Source organism: Scyliorhinus torazame, chromosome 11, assembly GCF_047496885.1.
Source record: "Scyliorhinus torazame isolate Kashiwa2021f chromosome 11, sScyTor2.1, whole genome shotgun sequence".
NCBI classification, from domain to species: Eukaryota; Metazoa; Chordata; class Chondrichthyes; order Carcharhiniformes; family Scyliorhinidae; genus Scyliorhinus; species Scyliorhinus torazame.
The window spans coordinates 175,659,522-175,676,842 of NC_092717.1; the positions used below are offsets into that span (position 1 = coordinate 175,659,522).

At 49.6% G+C, this 17,321-nt stretch overlaps 1 long non-coding RNA gene across 1 annotated transcript in view; it reads left to right on the top strand.

The window, feature by feature from the left end:
• LOC140386029 (uncharacterized) overlaps positions 1-15,666 on the top strand; it is a 47,467-nt gene extending 31,801 nt beyond the window's left edge. The window contains exon 3 of the long non-coding RNA XR_011933542.1: positions 15,574-15,666. This is a non-coding gene — a long non-coding RNA (uncharacterized lncRNA). The remainder of the gene's footprint in view (positions 1-15,573) is intronic.
• Positions 15,667-17,321: the final 1,655 nt, after the last annotated feature.

A 17,321-nucleotide genomic window follows, 5' to 3' on the forward strand; every position in this document is an offset into this window, starting at 1 on the left:
ATTTACATGGACATCACTTTGCATCATTTCATAGAATTTACAGTGCAGAAGGAGGCCATTCGGCCCATCGAGTCTGCACCGGCCCTGGGAAAGAGCACCCCACTTAAGGCCACGCCTCCACCCTATCCCCGTAACCCAGTAACCACACCTAACCTTTTTGGACATGAAGGGCAATTTATCATGGCCAATTCACCTTACCTGCACATCTTTGGACTGTGGGAGGAAACCGGAGCACCCGGAGGAAACCCACGCACACACAGGGACCCAAGCCGGGAATTGAACCTGGGACTCTGGGGCTGTGAAGAAACTGTGTTAACCACTGTGCTACCATGCTGCCCACAAAGAGGTGTATTACTGTACTGTGGACTTTGGAGCCACCCCAACAATGAATAAGTTATGAGTAATTTTAACCCAACACACCCATTGAGAAACTGATGGGATTGGATTGGCCTGATCAATTATGCTTTTCATTGAATGCAAAGCAATTAATTGAATGCATGAACATTGTACCTTAAGAGGTTGGCACAGCCATCCCCACTCGAATCCTCATACAACATGCAAATTCACATATTTTAGTAGGGGTTAATAGTTAGTGATCAGGAATGGACAGCTTCAGGGCGGCATGCGGCGCGGTGGTTAGCACTGGGATGCCGGCGCTGAGGACCCGGGTTCGAATCCCGGCCCTGGGTCACTGTCCATGCGGAGTTTGCACGTTCTCCCCATGTCTGCGTGGTTTCACCCCCACAACCCAAAGATGTGCAGGATAGGTGAATTGGCCACGCTAAATTGCCCCTTAATTGGGAACAAAAAATTGGGCACTCTAAATTTAAACAAAAAAGAAATAAAAAAGGAATGGACAGCTTCCTGGTTGAGAATAATTTCAGTGTTCCTGGTGCTATCCCAGCCAAGAGTTAACAATGGATTAAACCTGGGACCTCCTGGTCACCATGGCTGTAATGTACAATGGCCAGTGCACAGCCCAAATTATCTTAGTGCTTCAGTTTGGTTTATATGAGATTGTTTTCTTTTGGTTGGAAAATATACCAGCATGCTGTATATATTTATGAGTAACCAATTATAAATTATACTGATGTCAGCCTTAATGAATACCTGGTATCATGTACCATCTATAGTCAAAACATGATTAATATGCACACTGGAATACTCAGCTTAAAGCTGTAAGTAATATGGCTGTGACTCTAAAGTGCTGGTAAGTTGATCATTTCAAAAAGTGCGTTTTGCTTTAATAATCTGGGACCAAGATTCCGAGAGAATTTATTCCGCCATCATTTGTTGTCTCAACTGCAGGATTAATTAATAATAATCTTTATTGTCACAAGTAGGTTTACATTAACACTGCAATGAAGTTACTGTGAAAATCCCCTAGTCGTCACATTCTGACGCCTTGATGGTCGGGTACACAGAGGGAGAATTCAGAGTGCCCAATTCACCTAACAGCACGTCTTTCGGGACTTGTGGGGAAAAAACGGTGCACCCGGTGGAAACCCACACAGACACAGGGAGAATGTGCAGACTCCACACAGACAGTGACCCAAGCAGGAATTGAACCCATGGCCATGGCGCTGTGAAGCAACAGTGCTCAGTATGCGACCGTGCCATTAAATTCATTAAAACTTCAGGCTAACTAAACTATTCTGGGAAACTCACTATGTAATTTCTTGCTTCTGTGTGTGACTGAAATAGAAAATCGTAATGAGTGAAACCAGAACAGAAATTGTGTCAAATAAAGAAAGAAACTATTGCCAATATCATGAATGAATGCTTCATAGTTTGGAGGCAATAGATATGGGGGATCAAAAAGTCCCTAACTGCTGAAGGTTGATGGAAGTGTGGTTAGTAATTCAAGGTGGAATGTCAAAACTGTCACAAACATTTGTTGGGGAGTGGGCGTTTTGGGATATGGAACTAAACCGTTGCGTTTCCTGTCAAGACTGTGCATGCTTTGAGCATGTACAGTTCGAGCGCCCAAGTCAGGAGCGACCAGGACCAAAGATGGCGCTGCTGAAATCATCACACCTGGCTGGCGGTGTCCTTTTAATGGGCACTCGGAAAGAAATGTGTAATTGTAGTCATTTGTATTCATCCATTGCAGATTATTTAAATTATAACACACATAAAGAAAAGACACCGATTTAAGGCAAGTCTCTGCTCCCTCTCAGTCATGGATACTAGCATACCGGAATGAATCACAGCGGCTTGTAACTGGAATTCATATAGCTAGTTAGCTTAAGAAAAGTGCATTTTTGCAAGAAATAATCGCAGAGTTGCCTGTAGGTCAAGGAGTGGTAATAAATCATTAGGTTTCACTGGGAAAACTGTACTCTGTCTGCCATCCATAAAGCCTGGAGAAAGCATATGGCGGCACATGCTTGATCACAATAGCCAGTCCATAAGCAAGCATTGACAGATTGTGGTAGTCACCACTGTTTGTATAATGCATATATGAGGTAATACGGTAAGGCTCCTGTACTACAGGTACAGGGGCAGATCCCTGCCTGCTGGTTCCACCCAGTAGGCAGAGTGTAAATGTGTGTGCTCACCACTTCCTTAGGGTTCCCTTCGGCGTCACTAATGGGGTCTCGATCTTCCAACGGGAGATGGACTGAATGGTTGACCGGTACGGGCTGCAGGCCACCTTCCCGTACCTCGATAACGTCACCATCTGCGGCCACGACCAGCAGGACCACGCACTAACCTTTTCAAATTTCTCCACACCGCCAAACTCCTGAACCTCACGTATAACAAGGAGAAGTGCGTGTTCAGCACCAACCGCTTAGCCTTCCTCGGCTATATTGTGCAATATGGAGTCCTAGGGCTCGATCCCGACCGCATGCACCCCCTCATGGAACTACCCCTCCCCCATTGCCCCAAGGCCCTCAAACGATGCCTGGGGTTCTTCTCATACTATGCCCAGTGGGTCCTTAACTATGCAGACAAGGCCCGCCCACTCATCCACTCCACAGTTTTCCCCCTGACGGCTGAGGCCCACCAGGCCTTCAACCGTATCAAGGCCGACATCGCCAAGGCCGGGATGCACGCGGTTGACGAGACCCTCCCTTTTCAAGTCGAGAGCGTGCATCAGACGTCGCTCTGGCCGCCACCCTCAACCAGGCAGGCAGACCCGTGGCATTCTTTTCCCGCACCCTCCATGCCTCCGAAATTCGGCACTCCTCCGTCGAAAAGGAGGCCCAAGCAATTGTAGAAGCTGTGCGGCATTTGAGGCATTACCTGGCCGGCGGGAGATTCACTCTCCTCACTGACCAACGGTTGGTTGCCTTCATGTTTAATAACACACAGCGGGGCAAGATCAAAAACGATAAAATCTTGAGGTGGAGGATTGAGCTCTCCACCTACAATTACGAGATTTTGTATCGCCCCGGAAGCTCAACGAGCCCCCCCGATGCCCTATCCCGAGGTACATGTGCCAGCGCACAAGCGACTCCGGGCCCTACACGATGGTCTCTGTCACCCAGGGGTCACCCGGTTCTTTCACTTCATAAAGGCCCGCAACCTACCCTACTCCATTGCGGAAGTCAGGGCGGTCACCAAAGACTGCCAGGTCTGCGCGGAGTGCAAACCGCACTTCTACCGGCCAGACCGAGCGCACCTGGTGAAGGCCTCCTTTGAACGCCTCAGCATGGACTTCAAAGGGCCTCCCCCCCCCCCCCGACCGAAACATGAACTTCCTGAACGTGGTCGATGAATACTCCAGATTCCCCTTCGCCATCCCATGCCCTGATATGACGTCTGCCACCATCATCAAAGCCCACAATGGCATCATCACCCTGTTCGCTTTCCCCGCTTACGTCCACAGCGACCGGGGATCCTCCTTTATGAGTGATGAGCTACGTCAGTTCCTGCTTAGCAAGGGCATTGCCTCGAGCAGGACGACCAGCTACAACCCCCGGGGAAACGGGCAGGTGGAGAGGGAGAACAGGACGGTCTGGAAGGCCGTCCTGCTGGCCCTATGGTCTAAAAGTCCCCCGGTCTCCTGCTGGCAGGAAGTCCTCCACGACGCCCTCCAGTCCATCCGATCGCTACTTTGCACTGCGACCAATGAAACCCCCCATGAACGTCTCCTTGCCTTCCCTATGAAGTCCACCTCCGGGGCTTCGCCCAACATGGCTGGCAGCTCCAGGACCCGTCCTCCTCCGCAAGCACGTATGGCTCCACAAGGCGGACCCGTTGGTTGAAAGGGTACAGCTGCGACTTCCGGTTGCGGTGATGCCTAGCTCGCCGCACGCTTCGGCGGCTCCAGCTCCGACGGACCTTCGGGCTCTTTTAAGAGCCCCAACGGGGAATTTTTTGACGACGCAACCCGGTGTGGGGTGTGTGAGAAGGGAGTCCCCCCCAAACGAAGGAGGAAAAAACCGGCGGCGGTGGCTGCAGCGCGAGGAATCGTCGACCAAATGGTCAGAAAGAGAGAAGTACAAGATGTCAGCGGAGAAAGCGCAGGCGACATGGGGGCCTGAGCAGGATGAAATCGTGAGACGGTGCGTGGAGCTGCTGAAGAGGGAGGTGCTGACCCCGATGCTACAGGCAATTGAGGGGCTCAAGGAGACATTAAAGACCCAGGAGACTGAGCTCCGCGTGGTGGAGCAGAAGGTGACAGATATTGAGGACGAGATCCTGGGCCTGGCGGTTAAGACTCAGACGCATGAGGCACTTCATAAAAAGTGTACTGAAAGGATCGAGGCCCTAAAAAACGGAGCGCGAAGGAAGAACCTTCGGATACTAGGTCTCCCTGAGGGTGTGGAAGGAGTGGACTGTGGAGAGTATGCAAGTAAGATGCTGAGCTCACTGATGGGTGCTGAGGCCCCTGCGGGCCACATGGAGGTGGAGTGGGCAAATTGGATTCCGGCGAGAAGACCAAAAGCGGGGTCGATAATCGTGCGATTTTACCGCCTTAAGGTCAGAGAAGAGGTCCTGAGATGGGCTAAAAAGGTGCAGAGTAGCAGATGGGAGAATGCTGTGGTACGGATATACCAGGATTGGAGTGCGGAGGTGGCGAGAAGGAGGGCGAGCTTCAACCGAGCCAAAGAGGTGTTGCATAAAAGGAAGGTGAAGTTTGGGATGCTGCAGCCGGCAAGACTATGGGTCACGTATCAGGAGAGACATTATTATTTCGAGACGGCGGAGGAAGCATGGTCCTTCATCAAAGAAGAGAAATTGGACCGGAACTGAGGGACTGATGCTGCAGGAAATGTTATTGTTATTGTTTTTGTTAATGTTACGGTGGAAGTTAATTGAGAAGTAAACAGGGAAGGGGGGAGACATTGGGGAAATGTGGGCGCCGGTGAGGGGGGAAAGACGGGACATAGTCGGAGAACGGGGAAGGAGAGGGGGAGGGGAAAGGGAGCTGTGCCATAAGAGGCGGGTCAGGTAAAGGGATGTTCCCGCGCCAGAAAGAATAAGGCGGGAAGACAGGCGCAAGGCGGATGGGTGTTCCCCCACACGGGGTGGAACGTGAGAGGCCTGAACGGACCGATAAAAAGGGCCCGCGTGCTCGCGCATTTGAAAGGACTAAGGGCAGACGTGGTTATGCTCCAAGAGACGCACCTAAAGGTGGCGGACCAAGTTAGGCTAAGGAAAGGATGGGTGGGACAGGTGTTCCACTCAGGACTGGACGCAAATAACAGAGGGGTGGCCATTTTGGTGGGGAAACGGGTAGCATTTGAAGCAAAGAACATCGTAGCAGATAGCGGAGGTAGATATGTAATGGTGAGTGGTAGACTGGAGGGAATGGAGGTCGTGTTGGTTAATGTGTATGCCCCAAATTGGGACGATGCGGGATTCATGAGACGGATGCTGGGGCGTATACCGGACCTGGAGGCAGGAAACTTGATTTTAGGAGGGGACTTTAATATGGTGCTGGACCCGGGGCTAGATAGATCCAGCTCAAGGACCGGAAGAAGGCCGGCAGCGGCCAAGGTACTTAAGGGGTTTATGGACCAAATGGGGGGAGTGGATCCATGGCGATTTCTTAGACCTAGGGCTAGGGAGTTTTCCTTCTTCTCCCATGTCCATAAAGTGTACTCCCGGATAGATTTTTTGTTTTGGGAAGGTCGTTGATCTCTAGGGTGGAAGAAGCCGAGTACTCAGCCATAGCGGTTTCGGATCATGCCCCTCATTGGGTGGACCTGGAAGTAGGAGAGGACAGGGAGCAGAGAACACTCTGGCGATCAGATGTGGGACTGATGGCGGATGAGGGAGTGTGTGCAAGAGTGAGGGGGTGTATTGCGAGATACCTGGAGGTCAATGACGACGGCGAGGTCCCTGTGGGAGTGGTCTGGGAAGCATTAAAAGCGGTGGTCAGAGGAGAGCTGATCTCTATTGGGGCCCACAAAAGGAAAACAGAGGCCAAGGAAAGGAAAAGATTACTGGGGGAGATTTTAAGGGTGGACAGGGAATTTGCAGAGACCCCGGAGGAGGAATTGTACAGGGAGAGGAGACGACTCCAGACGGAGTTTGACCTTCTGACCACCAGAAAGGCGGAGGTACTGTGGAGGAAGGCACAGGGGAGGAGGTATGAATATGGGGAAAAGGCTAGTCGCCTGTTGGCGCATCAATTGCGAAAGAGGGCAGCAGCGAGGGAGATAGGAGGAATTAGAGACGAAAGGGGAGACACGGTGCGAAGGGCAGGAAAGATAAATGAGGTGTTCAAGACCTTCTATGAGGAACTGTATAGGTCTCAACCCCCAGAGGGAGAGGAGGGGATGCGGCAGTTCCTGGACCAATTGAGGTTCCCGAAAGTGGAGGAGCAGGAGGTGGCAGGCCTGGGGGCGCCGATTGAGGTGGACGAGGTTATTAAGGGACTGGGAAGCATGCAAGCAGGGAAGGCCCCGGGGCCAGACGGGTTCCCGGTGGAATATTACAGAAAATATGTGGACTTGTTGGCCCCGTTGATGGCGAGGACGTTCAATGAGGCCAGGGAAGGGGGGACTCTACCCCCGACGATGTCGGAGGCGACAATATTGCTAATTTTGAAGAGGGACAGAGATCCGTTGCAGTGCGGGTCCTATAGACCTATTTCACTATTGAACGTGGACGCCAAATTGCTGGCAAAGGTACTGGCAGCGAGGATAGAGGACTGTGTCCCGGGGGTGGTGCACGAAGACCAGACAGGGTTCGTAAAAGGGAGACAACTGAATGTTAACGTGCGACGACTATTAGGGGTGATAATGATGCCCCCAGTGGAGGGGGAGGCAGAGATAGTGGCGGCAATGGACGCAGAGAAGGCATTTGATAGGGTGGAGTGGGAGAATTTATGGGAGGTGTTAAGGAGGTTTGGGTTTGGTAACGGGTTTATTAGCTGGGTTAGACTTCTTTATGGGGCTCCAACGGCAAGCGTAGTTACAGGTCGACATAGATCGGAGTATTTCCGATTATATAGGGGAACAAGACAGGGATGCCCGCTGTCTCCATTGTTGTTCGCGTTGGCAATTGAACCTCTGGCCATGGCGTTGAGAGACTCCAGGAAATGGAGAGGGGTGATTAGAGGGGGAGAAGAACACCGAGTCTCGTTATACGCAGATGACCTATTGTTATACGTGTCGGACCCAGCGGGGGGGGATGATAGAGGTTATGCGAATTTTGAGAGGGTTCGGGGAATTCTCGGGGTATAGGCTAAACATGGGGAAGAGTGAATTATTTGTGATACATCCAGGGGACCAGAGTAGAGAGATAGAAGGCTTACCGCTAAGGAAAGTGGAAAGAAACTTCCGATACCTGGGGATTCAGATCGCTAGGAGCTGGGGAACCTTGCACAGACTTAATCTGTCTCGGCTGGTAGAACAAATGGAGGAGGACTTCAAGAGGTGGGACATGCAGCCTCTATCGCTGGCGGGCAGGGTGCAAGCAATTAAGATGATGGTCCTCCCGAGGTTCTTATTTGTATTTCAATGTCTCCCTATACTAATCACCAGGACCTTTTTTAATAAAATAGACAGGAGCATCACGAGCTTCGTGTGGGCAGGGAAAGTTCCGAGAGTAAGGAGGGGGTTCCTTCAGCGTAGTAGGGACAGAGGAGGACTGGCACTACCGAACTTGGGTGATTACTATTGGGCCGCCAATGTGGCAATGATACGTAGATGGATGATGGAGGGTGAGGGAGCGGCGTGGAAAAGACTGGAGATAAAGTCCTGTAAAGGGACCGTTCTCACCTAAAAGGTTTACCACGAACCCGGTGGTGGCGGCAACACTGAATATCTGGGGACAGTGGAGGCGACAGAGAGGGGTGCGGGGAGCCCTGGTGGGGTCCCCTATCAGGAACAACCATAGGTTCGCCCCAGGAAGAATGGATGGAGGATTTCAGAGCTAGTACCAGTTGGGAATTAGGAAGGTGGGAGATTTATTTATAGATGGGACTTTTGCAAGCTTGGGAACATTGGAGGAAAAGTATAAGTTGCCCCGGGGAAATTTCTTACGATATATGCAGGTGAGGGCGTTTACTAGACAACAGGTGAGGGAATTTCCGTTGCTCCCGACACAGGGGATACAGGACAGGGTGCTTTCAGGGGTGTGGGTCGGAGAGGGCAAGGTGTCAGAGATTTATAGAGAGATGAGGGCAGAGGGGGAGGAGTCGGTGGGCGAACTAAAAGGAAAGTGGGAAGAAGAATTAGGGGAGGAGATAGAGGAGGGTATGTGGGCTGATGCCCTAAGCAGGGTAAATTCCTCTTCTCATGCGCCAGGCTTAGCCTGATGCAATTTAAGGTGCTACATATGTGGTGTTGGGTGTTCTGACACACAGATGAGCCAACACGGTTGTATATGGTACAACGCTATTTTATTTAAACTTACTATGTACAGTTTTGTCTTGACACTCTGCACGTGGGGATTCCCTGTTTGTGATTTTGTAACAGCTCTTCTCCGTGTCTTTGTCCCAGACCTACTGACCACCAGGTGTCGTGCTCGTGCTTTTTATGTGGTTGGTGTTCTTGTGTGTGATTGGTTGTGGTGTTGTGTGCTCTGATTTGCCTGTTGGTGTGTCCATCATGATGTGTGTGTTTGAATATCATGACATCCCCCCTTTTTACAAAGATATGTGCCTACGTGGTAATAAATATGATCGTGTCGTGAGTGCATCTAAGAGTGTGTGTGTGTCGTGTACAGCATGTGCATATGACGGAACTATTTACATGGGGCGATGTCGGGTGCGTCACATGAACCAAGTTGTACCATAACATAACATGAATGCGAACGAGAGAAAAAAAACTTGAACAGTTGTCCAGTCAGACGATATCTGGAACGATAAACAACAACAGGTTATCATGTAAAATTGTGCAACTTGTTAGACGTATGAACGGTATTATAAGTCCAGTCTAATGGGCTTGTGACGAGTTCGGGTTGACCGTCAGGGTGGCACACCACTCATCGGCTGGATTGATGGCATTGACCTTGTTGACATCGATGACGGAAACGCGGAAGGCATCCTGGTCATCTGCATCACTTAACTGGAAGTCTTGATGCGTGGGCTGGACGGTCCTGACTTGTCTGCGAGATTGTCGGGGATGTGCCGGATCCATGGGTTGAGCCGAACGACAGTGGGCAGCGTAGTGGCCCATCTTGCCACATCTGAGGCACTGTCGGTTTTTTGCAGGACATTGCCCTTTTAAATGTAGAGCTCCACAATTGCCGCACGTCATGACGTCACGGCGTTCGTTGCGCCACTGCGCATGCGCAGTGTGATCTTGCGGTGGGCGCGCCTGCGCAGTGCGTCCCTCGATGTGGCCGTTATTTTTGGCGCGCACCAGCGCGGGAGACCGCGAAAAGCGCGGGAAGCGGCCGCTGTCGTCCGGGCCGTGGGTCGGGAAGTAATCGACGGCCTGGATGCGTTCGACGTCGTGGGCGGCCTGGCTTGCTGATTCGACGGCTGGGGACCCCCTCCGTGCCAACTCGGACGCCTGAAATCGGGCAAAACGGCAGGTAGCATTTTCGTGGAGGACACAGGCTTCCACAGCAGATGCTAAGGTGAGGCTTTTTATTTTGAGAAGCTGCTGGCGTAGGCCACTAGAGGCAACGCCAAAAACAATCTGGTCCCTGATCATGGACTCTGTGGTGGTGCCGTAACCGCAGGACTGCGCTAGAATCCGGAGGTGCGTCAAAAAGGGTTGAAAAAGCTCCTCCTTACCTTGCAGGCGTTGCTGAAAGAGGTATCTTTCAAAACTTTCATTTACTTCAACTTTAAAGTGCTGGTCCAGTTTGAGGATGACCGTGTCATATTTGGATTGGTTTTCGCCTTCTTCGAACACCAGTGAGTTGAAGACGTCGAGGGCGTGCTGACCTGCGTAGAAGAGGAGCATTGCAATCTTCGTTTCATCCGAGGCACTCTGTTTTTCGGTGGCTCGGATGTACAGGTCAAATCGCTGCCTGAAGAGCTTCCAATTGGTACCTAGGTTCCCCGCGACTTGCAACGGCTGCGGTTTGTCGGTGCGGTCCATGTCCAGAATGGCAGGTTAGTTGGCAGGTATCGATCCACTCCTGTACCATGTGGTGTTGGGTGGTCTGACACACAGATGAGCCAACACGGTTGTATATGGTACAACGCTATTTTATTTAAACTTACTATGTACAGTTTTGTCTTGACACTCTGCACGTGGGGATTCCCTGTTTGTGATTTTGTAACAGCTCTTCTCCGTGTCTTTGTCCCCAGACCTACTGACCACCAGGTGTCGTGCTCGTGCTTTTTATGTGGTTGGTGTTCTTGTGTGTGATTGGTTGTGGTGTTGTGTGCTCTGATTTGCCTGTTGGTGTGTCCATCATGATGTGTGTGTTTGAATATCATGACAACATAGAGCACACATAACGGGGGCAAGATTGAGCAGGTTCTTTGGAGTGGAGGACAAATGTGGGAGGTGTGGCGGGAGCCCGGCAAACCACGCACATATGTTTTGGGCGTGCCCGGCACAGGAAGGGTATTGGAAGGGAGTGACGGGAGTGATTTCGCAGGTGGTGAAGGCCCGGGTCAAACCAGGCTGGGGGTTAGCTCTATTTGGAGTTGCGGAAGAGCCGGGAGTGCAGGAGGCGAAAGAGGCCGATGTCGTGGCCTTTGCGTCCCTAGTAGCCCCGGCGCAGGATCCCACTCATGTGGAAGGAGGCGAAACCCACCGGACTGGAGGCCTGGGTAAATGATATGGCGGGGTTCATTAAACTGGAGCAGATAAAGTTTGCCCTGAGAGGATCGGCTCAAGGGTTCACCAGGCGGTGGCAGCCATTTCTCGACTACCGTGGGGAACGTTAGAGGGAAGACAGATGACCAGCAGCAGCAACCCGGGGGGGGGGGGGAGGGGGGGGGGTTTAGTTTAGGTCAATAGACAATGGGGTTTTGTTAAAATTGTTAAAAAATTCTGTTTTGTTATTGTTTCGTTTGCTTTGTAAGAGGGAAAGATTGTTGTTTGGAAAACAATTTCAATAAAATATATTTTTTTTAAAAAGAAAGGGTACAGCTGCTGCACGTGAACCCACAGTACTCCTACGTAGGATACCCCGACGGCCGCCAAGACACAGTCTCCCTCAGGGACCTGGCACCAGCTGGTTCCCCACCCCCCCCTCCAATTGCCCTGGCGCCACCCATCCTCCCCACAGCGAACCTCACCACAGCCCCCGCTCCAGGATGATCCGTCCTCCCATTGGTTCCACCCGGGGATGAAGATGAGGACTACATGCTCCCGGAGTCACAGGCCAGCGCCTGCATCACCATCGGGACTGCGGCGCTCACAACGGAGTATCAAGGCACCCGACCGGCTAAATTTGTGAACTTTCACCAAACTGTACACTTTAAAAATGCTCACATACCATGTAAATAGTTTTTCCACCACCCCCGCTGGACTCTTTTTTAACAGGGGGTGAATGTGGTAGTCACCATTGTTTGTATAATACATACATGAGAGGTAATACGGTAAGGCTACTGTACTACAGGTATGGGGATAGATCCCTGCTTGCTGGCTCCGTCCAGTAGGCGGAGTATAAATGTGTGTGCTCACCGAGCTGCAGCCATTTCGGCAGCAGCTGCAGGAGGCTACACATCTCTGCTTAATAAAGCCTTGATTACACTCCACTCTCGTCTCGCCGTAATTGATAGTGCATCACAGAGTATTCCCTGAGAGTGTTTACCCAGGGAGAGGAGGGAAGGGTGGAGGTGAGGAGGATCAGATGGGGGCCCCCACAAATACTGCCCAGCAATCGCTATGGATTTCCCACGTCAATTGACAAACTCCTGGGAACCGCAGTATTTCAAAATCTGTGCATGCGCAATCTCTCTGACCTGGCCTTGATTGCATATGCGCAGATCTCTGCGGAGGCCTGCGCATGCATGGACTAATATTGGCAATCTGGTGCGGCACGGTGGTGCAGTGGTTAGCACTGCTGCCTCACAGTGCCAAGGACTCAGGTTCGATTCCGGCCCCGGCTCACTGTCCATGTGGAGTTTGTAGATTCTCCACCAATGTACGTGTGGGTATCATCCCCACAACCCAACCATGTGTAGGGTAGGTGGATTGGCCACACTAAATGTCCCTTAATTTGGGAGAAAAAGAATTGGGTACTTTAATTTGTTTTAAAAAGATACTGGCAATCTTGGCACAATGGAATGACGTCAGTAGATTTCTGCGCAGGCGCAGTCCAGTCCAGACAGCCATCTTGCGTTTGCAGGAGACACCAGTGTACTAATCAAAAAAAAATTTATTTTAATATTAAGAGTACCCAATTATTTTTCCCAGTTAATGGGCAATTTAGCATGGCTAATTCACCTAACCTGCACACCTTTGGTTTGTGGGGGTGAAACCCACACAGACACGGGGAGAATGTACAAACTCCCCACGAACAGTGACCCAGGGCCGGGATCGAACCTGGGTCCTCAGCACCGTAGGCAGCAGGGCTAACCACTGCGTCATCATGCGGCCTACAGTGTATTAATCAAGACAGTGTTTTTCAAACTTTTTTTCCCGGCACCCACTTTTGTCAACCAGTCAACTTTTGGGATCCACGTCGTCAACTTTTCGTGACACACGTCATGTTCACTTACCTTTAATGCGAAAGAGGAGCCTGCTTGTTCCTCAGTGATTTCACTCCAATCAGGTTCACAGGAGGAGAGGGAAATGCGCATATCAGCTGCAGATCTCAGCCAGTTTCTTTGTGCCGTCTTCATCCTTGCGAGAATGGAAAATCCATGGGCAGCACGGTGGCGCAGTGGTTTAGCCCTGTTGCCTCATGGCGCCGAGGTCCCAGGTTCAATCCCGGCCCTAGCTCACTGTCCGTGTGGAGTTTGCACATTCTCCCTGTGTTTGCGTGGGTTTCGCCCCCACAACCCAAAAAGATGTGCAGGCTAGGTGGATTGGCCATGCTAAATTGCCCCTCAGTTGGATAAATTAATTGGTTACTCTAAATTTATTTATTTTTTAAATCCAACCCACCATAAGTCATCTGAAGGGCAATAGCAACAAAATGCTTGTTTTACTCAGCGCTGGATACTCCTGGGAGATGCTACTCCAGAATGCTGACAGCCTCATAGACTTTTGATGTGTTTTTAATGTGCTATCACAGGTCAGGTACAGCAGCTTAGTCTTTTCATTTGGAGTCAGCTGTAAGTTAATAACTGACTCTGGAGTCTTAACCTCAAAATAATTTTTTACCCACCACTTCTCTTTTAAAATCTGAAACTTCTCCTCTCATTTTCCAGTGCTTCCCTGGATATGACACACATGGGCTTTTTATCCTTATTTGCATTGGCACAATTAACAAAATCATACCTCAAGAAATCAGCTTCATATTGCTTTGTTACAGAGTTAAGTTTCTTCTTTGTAGGCTGTTCACTAGAGGCTCTGGAGCTCTGTACAGAGCTAACTCTAGCACTGCTCTGTCCCACTGTGGATTCTCCTGAGCAGCTCTCTCCAGCAGATTCAGATGTGAGACCCTGGCCAGCGCACTTCCTATTTGTTTCTCTGGCTGTCTCTTCCTTGTAACAAAATGATCCATCTGCACAGTCCTCTTGCCTTTCTTGCTAACAGCTGGAAAATGGAAGAAGTTCTCCTTTATGATTTGGCATCAAAAGCACATACTTGCAGGACGCTTGACATCACATGTATGTGCAGGGCACATGACCTGCTCACTGCTGCCGCCTATGGCCGGAAGACTGCACATAGCCTCATTTTGTTCTCAATGAAAAGCCGGTAGCAGCCACCATTCTCAATTTAAATGCCGGTTGGCGGGGGGGGTGGGGGGTGGCATGGTGGCGCAGTGATTAGCACTGCTGCCTACTGCACTGAGGACCTGGGTTCGATCCCGGCCCCGGGTCACTGTCCAGGTGGAGTTTGCACACTTTCCCTGTGTCTGTGTGGGTTTCACCACAACCCAAAGATATGCAGGTTAGATGGATTGGCCATGTTAAATTGCCCCTTAATTGGAAAAAAAAAATTGGGTACTCTAAATTTATTTAAAAAACACAAATGCCAGTAGCGGCCGTTGGGTGCATTTTCCCCAATCGGAACCACTGCATGAATACCATGACCGATCGCTCTGCAACCCTCCCGACTCCTTCCCGTGACCCACCACGAGTCGCAACCCGCACTTTGAAAACCCTGAATTTAAAAAAAAAATTTTAGAGTAAGTACTCAATTTTTTTTAAATTAAGGGGCAACTTAGCGTGGCCAATTCACCTACCCTGTAACATCTTTTTGGGTTGTGGGGGTGAGACCCACGCAGACACGGAGAAAATGTGCAAATTCCACACGGACAGTGACCAGGGGCCGGGATCGAACTTGGGTTCTTGATGCCATGAGGCAGCAGTGCTAACCACTGCACCATTGTGCTGCCCCTGAAAACCCTGAATTAAGATATGCCCAAACAGGCAGGAAAGTGGTGTTGAATGACAGCTTCTTTAGAATCAGGCCCAAGTAGAACCCACAGTTATGTTTTTAATGTAATTGTCTATATTTTCCATTTTCTTTCTTTTTAGTGTTCAGGAAAGAAAAGTTTCCTATTTCTCAGGCAGGAAATTAACAATATGATTTGTATCAAGTTTTGAACCAGCATATTTACAGTTGGTAAACTTATCGACAGACAGGTTCAAAGTCCTTAACAGTTTTTTTTTGCAGAATAACAAGTTTGGCAGTCGATCTCTAACCATTCATTAAAAGAGTTGAGTCATTTTTCTCCTTCCCATTTTTATGAATTATCATTGTGGCGAAATCAGTAATGCTGCAATATTACCACCAGCAAGTTGGCAATGAAGCAAATGTAATTTCGGAACAGCCTGAAGGCTCAGTAAGGAAATTTGCCTCGTTACTGAGCCCAATAGATCAAATACAATAGATCAACCTCAGTGAGCAGTTTTCTATTGGGTTGGTATTAGTGGGGTTGTAAATAACTTCAGCATTCTGAGAAATCAACTAAAGATTCTGCTTCCGGTTATTTTTAAAATGGCCCTTTTGAAAAATGTGAATAAACGTACTCTGAATGAGGATAAATAATGGTCAGCTCCGTTCTGCACTGTTGAATAATTTACAGACTCTAGCCAGATTTTTCTGACTGCTGTTTTCTTTAATGGTTTGCCATCAGCTCAGCTCTATTGAAAGTAAAACCTCGCCTTCAAGAGGCAAGTGGGAGTTACTGTGGAACAGGATGCGCAGTGCACAATTTTGGACAAGTTGCGAGTGTAAGAGGTTTGAATGTCAAGAAGTCAAAAAGGAGAATGTTTGAATGGTTGAGGTCTGGGTGTGATGCACATTTTGATGTAATTTACTGACTCTGCTCTGGGTTCAAATCCATTCCAGCTCAGAGGATGATAATTCCATCTCTTGTTGCTGGAACTTTCTTTTTCAATGAAATTAAGTTTGGGGTATTTCAGTCTCATTCTTAATGGGCACAAGTATAAATATAAATCCCCCATTAATCAGCCAACATGGCATCTGCATTATACGCACCAATCATTTGGAAAGTGAGCATTTAAAATTGGAAAGGAGTTATTTATCACTGACTCCCAGTTTCATTCCAAAATAAAACTACCACACAAGAACAAACCCATTTTTCTTTCTGTTTCTGCTGAAAACAAAGTTTTGAAAATTACACGTTGAATGTGGTTAATGTGGTGTCTTCTTAGAAAATGAACTTTAAATTTGTCTTAGGCCGGATGTGTGCATGTGTTTCCTTGAAAAGTGCCCAACAGAACTTCAGCAGATATTTAAATGATTTTAGCGTATTCGGTATAACCTCCACCAGTTTGGAAAGAGTGATACTTTCCTAATAGCTGTTGCGATGACGTGCTTACTTCATAGTCTGGCCCGCAATACTTAGGTTCAGTTTTGCTGCTGCGGGAATGCCAGCTTTGCGGTTCCATCATATAAATTGTTGTGGAAAGCCTGGTGCATGATTTCTAAAATAAATGTGCTGAGGGGTTTCCTTGTCGTGGGAGGGTGGAAATTCTGATGGTGCCAATGTAAGTTTTTAAGCGTAATGTTATGATCCTGTCACAAGCCTTGGGAAATGGGGCCTTACCATGTTAGGGGTGGGCACTGAGACCGGTAGCAAGGCTACAGAGACGACCATTTGGCAGAACTGGTTGAATGTTGAAGGACTACTTGCTGCTCCATAGGAGAGAATCATAGAATCATAGAATTTACAGTGCAGAAGGAGGCCATTCGGCCCATCAAGTCTGCACCGGCTCTTGGAAAGAGCACCCTACCCAAGTGTAGCGCACAAAGACTCCGTGAGACGAATAGAGTGAAGTCGATGAGGCTTTATTAAGTGTGTCTGTTCCCCCGCAGCTCGATAGTAGAATGGCCTGCGGGGGAGGACTCCGGCTTCTTATACTCCGCCTTCAGGGCGGAGCTAGAGGTCAACGGCCAACCAGGACCCGGGATCTGTCAGCCAATGACATTAGGGCTTCCAGTCCCACATGACCCCTAATACATACTACCACATTCACCCCTTGTCAAAAATGAACCCGGCAGGGTGATGCTTCGTATGGTGGTAAGGGTTTACAGGGCTGGTCCTGGGAGGAAAACATTCACATGGCAATACAGTATTGTACAATTTTGTCCTGTTTCACTATTTACAGAAGGTATCGGGAGAAAAGCAAAATGTTCTTGTGAAAAGTCCATATATTGATTTAGATCGACGCCACGAGTCGGTCGGGCGGTCTGGTCGTCCGTGTCGATCGCCTCGGCCCCGGTGGTGGTGGTGGTGCTTGTACCGGTGTTGTCGTCTCCGGGAGCCTTACGGTTTCAGCTTGGGCTTTATTCTTGGTCGGGCCTGAGGGGAGGGGAACCGATCCTCCTGGGAAGGGGGCGGTCACGGGGTGCGGCGGT